The sequence below is a fragment of the Cricetulus griseus genome, chromosome 5, assembly GCF_003668045.3.
Source record: "Cricetulus griseus strain 17A/GY chromosome 5, alternate assembly CriGri-PICRH-1.0, whole genome shotgun sequence".
Taxonomy (NCBI): Eukaryota; Metazoa; Chordata; class Mammalia; order Rodentia; family Cricetidae; genus Cricetulus; species Cricetulus griseus.
The window spans coordinates 45,775,561-45,781,337 of record NC_048598.1 but is presented as its reverse complement, the minus strand read 5'-3'; the positions used below and the strand labels follow the sequence as shown (position 1 = coordinate 45,781,337).

Genomic DNA, 5,777 nt, shown 5'->3' with positions numbered 1-5,777 from the left:
AGAAATAAGTTCTGGTATTTTGTTGCATAGAAGGTACATTAGACAATGCATTACATAATTTGAAAATTCTAGAAGGAAAGAGTTTGAAAATTTTCATCCCATAAAAATGATAAATGATGAAACAGGTGTGTTTAGCCTTACTTGAACATTATATAATATATACACATACTGAACAATCATGTGGTACCAGATAGATGTGCACAAATTATGTGTCAATCAAAATAAATATAAGGCCGGGCGTTGGTGGTGCACTCCTTTAATCCCAGCACAGAGGAGGCAGAGGCAGGAGGATCTCTGTGAGTTCAAGGCCAGCCTGGTCTCCAGGGCTAGTGCCAGGATAGGCTCTAAAGCTACACAAGAAACCCTGTCTCAAAAACAAAAAAACAAAAAAACAAAAATAAATAAATATAAGGATAGCAAGAGTATTCACTGATTACTTATGTAAAGACTACTACTTATGACAGACTTTGTGAATCTTTGCATTAAAGGATAATTCATTATCCATGGATTATGTACTTTTTGATGCAAGGTGACCACAATAACTCATTTATTCTCCTATCTATCTATCTATCTATCTATCTATCTATCTATCTATCTATCTATCTTTCTATCTATCTATTGATTCTGTATATTGTAGATGTGGTCATTCTTCTGGCTGTCTATTTCTGGGAAATTTTCTAACTTATATGTCAAGAAGGAAAGTCAACCATTTGCTTTCTCTGTTGCTTGAGAGAGGAGCGGCATACATACAAAGTCTGTGAGTGGTTTCTTGGATGTGATTTCTGAACTTTTCAACTTGTAGCAATTGACTTTAAACTAGCAGAGTGAAGAATTGTTGTAGTAGCGTACAGAATGTCATCAGTGACAGAGACAACAATATCAGTCACACCAGCTTCAGGTTGTGATGGTAGCAGGCAAACATGACATACCTTGGTATGATTTGGGATATTGTTCTAGCCCCTCAGATTTTTCATGTAGTATGACCCAATTTTTCATATTTCCTATAAATTTTATAAACTATTTTATACATAATCAAAACATACAATTCTTCCTGATTAGTGTTTGCTTTCATTGCTTTTAAATTATGAAGGTTAATAAATGATTAATTATATAAATTATATGTGGTCAACATGCCTTTAAATACCAAACAATAACAATAACAATAACAAATTGATAAGAAATATCAAAGAGCTCATCATGCCCAAAGATTCCTGCAAGAATATTTCAATGTGTAGCATTCGTAGCAACTAAAACAGTCTGTATATTGAGTGTACAGTCTGGGGAGAGTAACCTTTTCTACTGGGCTGATAAAGAGATATTAAATTTCCTCAGAGATAAGTAAGTATCTTTTGAAGGGCCAGAAAAGAAATCTCTAATTTTATTGAAAGAGGCAAAGAATCTATATTCTTCCACTAGAAATAAGTTCTGAAGTCCACCTAACATAAACTGTTACTAGATTCCTGAATCATTAGAAAATACTTTCATTTTCAATTTGTCTTATTGTAATAGTTAGAAAGGTGGGCGTGTCTCTGTCTTTTTGTAGCAGATTCTTTCCTATGTCAAAATTGTATAAATGTCCTAGGCTGACATGACAGTTTCTTCCTGGGTCAATATGTGACTGTGATTAGTTGGATCAGAATCATGAGCATGCTATGATTCTGTACACTATATGTACACTATACTGTACACTTACTGTAAACAAGAGGAAATAAAACTCATCTTGAGCATTCTTCATCTCACAGTGAGGTAATAAGCTGCATCAAGGTTTTCTTGAATAGCCACAACATCTATATGAACCATCAGGGGATATAGGGGTTCAATTACATCAACAGGTGTGAATGAATTTGTTCTCTTAATGTTTGAAATGTCTGCATTACCTTCAGGCTGCTATAGCAAAAGTACAATTTTGACCCATAAGCTGGCTGTCTAGCAGCTATAGGAAAATTTTTTGAAAGCATTACACACAGACTTTTGAAGAATGAGTGGATCCATCAATGGTAATATTTTGTTTCATTTGCAAGAAGAAACTTGTTGAACACAGAAGCTATCCTCAGGCAGTAACTATACACCTGGGTAACTCTTGTCTCCCAGAAAACACTCAATGCTTTGGCTCCTCTATGCCATTAGTTTCAGAATACCTGTTCCCATTGTGTGCACACTGCAGGAATAACCCCAGAAGCTAAGTTTTTAAACTAATAAAGCTACAATTGCTCAAGCAGGAGCTTATTACTGTGTCAGATTCTCCCCATTTTATATTAGTTCTCACTCCTTAAAAGACTCTTGGCTGGATTAGGAACTTTCGTTTTAAGTCAATCACCTACCAAATTTAGTACAACTAAACTTAAATTTATTCATTATTTCTTCCATTTCCATTCATTTTTACTATTCTGACTATTGCCCTTATCATTCAAAATTTAGAGTGTGAACAAGAATTAATGTTCCTTTGTGAAATTTTATAAAATGAAATTATTCTTGTCATTCTCCCATCTTTCATGCAAAGAAGGTGAATTCTAGCTTCTAGAATAGCATCAATCCACATAGAGCAATTTTTGGGCAAAGAACTCTTAACATCTCCAGATGAAATCATAATATACATTCCCTTTATCTCCAATTGACTCATTGGACATAATGACTTGCAACTAAACAAGTCATTTTTAACTGTCTATTTAGATGGGCCTCCACTAGAAATGGTAAATTTATAGTAAAATATTTGCAATGTCCCTTACACATCTAACTACTATAGTGCTATGACTGACTGCCAAAATAGGTACATTCACCTAAAACATATATTCTGTGTTTCAGCTGAATTTATAGAACACACAGTTAGTGCCATCATGTGAGCATATAGTGTATCAATAAAAAATACTGTCTTCATATCTCTAAGATCTTAATGGAAATGGGAATAATTCTGATATTGGGCTTCAGCACACTCCTGGCATTGACTACAACTATATACACCAAAATATCTCTACAAAATTAACTGCATGTGAGTGTAAAACATCAACAAAAGAAGGCAGAATGTAAAAGGAATAATTATTAAAATTCCCATCAAAGTCACGTTGCAAGGAAGAGGGGACAGTAAGGTGCAAGGCTAAGGCACGGGACTCCTGACAAGAAAATACCACAGAAAATGGCCACTTCATGGACAAGCCTGTCCACTGTTCAAAAAATAGCCCTGGGCCTTGTAATCCCAGCAAGTGCAGCAATTGTCCACATTTTATACGGCCGATAAAGGGAAAGCAGAGAAGAACGATTGGCATTTGTTGGAGAAGAGGATATTGAGATAGAGATGTGAATTCCCCAGGAGGCTGTGAAGCTGATCATTGTTCAACAAGGAGCCAATATTAAACAGTTGAGGAAACTCACAGGCGCTCAGATTGACGTGGACACGGAGGATGTAGGCGATGAGCCAATGCTGCTTATCATGGCTTTCCTGTTCAGGTGTGCATGGCAAAAACAGCAATCCATCAGATCCTGAGAGAAAACTCCCCGATGTTTGAGCAACTCTCAGTCCCCCAGCGATCTGTGGACAGAATCATAGGGAGAGGTGGAGAGATGACTCGTTTTATCTGTAAGGCTTCTGGAGCCAAAATTACATGCGATAAAGAATCAGAGGGGACGTTACTACCAATCAGTGTGAGAAGAGAAGAAGCAATGGAGCCAGGTGGAGCTGGTGAAGCAGCTTTTTGGAAGACTACCGGTCCTCTCCGCAAAGGTGTTGGTGATACAGTTGCTGCAGGACCAAAAGAAAGTTCCTGGGAGAAACCTAATGATGACACTCTAGAGAATTCTGTTGCCCAGAACAGTCCAGAGACGTCCATGATTGAAGTTCCCAGTCTTGACTTCAGTTTCCATAAGGATGAGTACATAGAAGTCTATGTTTCTGCTTCTGAACACCCAATCAATTCTGGATCCAAATCATTGGCTCCTACAGCCTCCAATTGGATCAACTTACCATTGAGATGACCCAGCACTGTGAAAATAGTCTGCCTGAAGACTTGACTGTACACGTAGGAGACATTGTAGCAGCACCTTATTCTTCAGATGGTTCCTGGTATTGAGTCCAAATTCTTGGTATCCTGGACAATGGGAACTTGGACCTCTATTTTGTGGACTTTGGGGATAATGGAGATTGCCAACTGAAGGATCTCAGGGTTCTCAGGAGTGACTTCCTGAGACTTCCCTTTCAAGCAATAGTCTGGCACAAATCGCCCCCTCAGGTGAATAGTGGGAAGAGGAAGCTCTAGATGAGTTTGAGAGACTCACTCACTGTGCTGACTCCAAGCTATTGTTGGCCAAGATCTTTAGCTATGTCCAGACTGAAATCTCAGCTTGGCCAAAAATCCATTTATATGATACCAGTAATGGGAAGAAACTTGATATTGGGCTAGAATTAGTTCGCAAAGGATATGCAGCAGAACTTCCTGAAGATGTGGAAGAAGATGGAACTGTCCCACATGTGTTTAAGGACATGGCCACTGAAACATGCTTCTCTTGGCAGCATACTCAATGAGACCAAAAAGAGCCCTGAAAAGACACCACATACACTATCCTGCCTCAGTTTATCAAAAGTAACTATATTGTGTTTTCTTATGTAGCCCAGTCTGTCACCCAGATGCTTGAAGTATATTTCCTGCTTCCTGAGTGCAGAGGCTGCAGGTGTGTGTTAAAGACCTGTGTTACTGTGAAATTTTCAGAAATAACTTCTCATCAGTTATCATTTTCATTAAATAAAATGATTTTGATTAAGAAAAAAAAACAAAGTCATGTTGCAAACATAGGTCCTAGTCAAGAAGGCATACTCTGCTAGTATCAAAACACTGATTGAAATCATGTCTGCCTGGTGGTAGTGACACACATCTCTAATATCAGTACTCAGGAGGCATAGGCAGACAGATCTCTATGAGTTTAATCCAGTATTTTCAACAGAGAAAATTGCAGGACTTCTAGGGCTATATAGAGAAACTCTGCCTGAAAAATCAAAAGCAAAAGCAAAACCAAAAGCCAATATCAAAATGAACAAAAAAGGCAAACAAAAAGAAAGGAAAAAGGGAAGAAAGAAAGAAAGAATGAAAGAAAGCAGAGAAGGAAGGAAGGAAGGGAGAAGAAGATGCAATCATGGTATCTCCTGTGCATAAGGACTCAGGATAAAAACCTTAATGGCCTGGGCAAAGTTTCGGGAATGCTCTTAAAGAGTACATGGAGATTTGAACCTCTTGATTCGTGTAATTTTGTTCAGTTTTCTGAGTAAAGAGATTAGCAAGACATTTTCACAATGTTACCTCAGGTCACTTGTAGTATGATATAAATAATATTTTCATTCTTTGAGCATTTAATGCAATGACTTTTTTTTTGTTTATTGAGACAGTGTTTCTCCGTGTATCTTTGGAGCCTATCCTGGCACTAGTTCTGGAGATCAGGCTGGCCTCGAACTCACAGAGATCCTCCTGCCTATGCCTCCCAAGTGCTGGGATTAAAGGAGTGTGCCACCAATGCCCGTCTCATGCAACGAATTTTGATTTGTATTCTTCATGTGTTTTCTTGCTGCTATTATTTCCTTCTATGCTGTAAAAATCAAAGTAAATTTTAGGTTTCTTTTAGAAAGTTGTTGATCTCATATTCTCCACTCTTATAACCAGTCAATCCCACAGTGACTTCTGGTAATATTACTTCACTAGTGGTTATGTTTCAGCACATGAATTTTGGGAGTAGGCAAATTTTCATAATAGCAGCAAACTTGACCTTAAGGACAGGCTTTGAGTCTTGTGCTTTAGTAA

At 37.7% G+C, this 5,777-nt stretch overlaps 1 pseudogene; it reads left to right on the top strand.

Moving 5' to 3' along the window:
- The first annotated feature begins 3,130 nt into the window (after nucleotides 1-3,130).
- On the top strand, nucleotides 3,131-4,598 carry LOC100755945 (annotated as a pseudogene).
- Nucleotides 4,599-5,777: the final 1,179 nt, after the last annotated feature.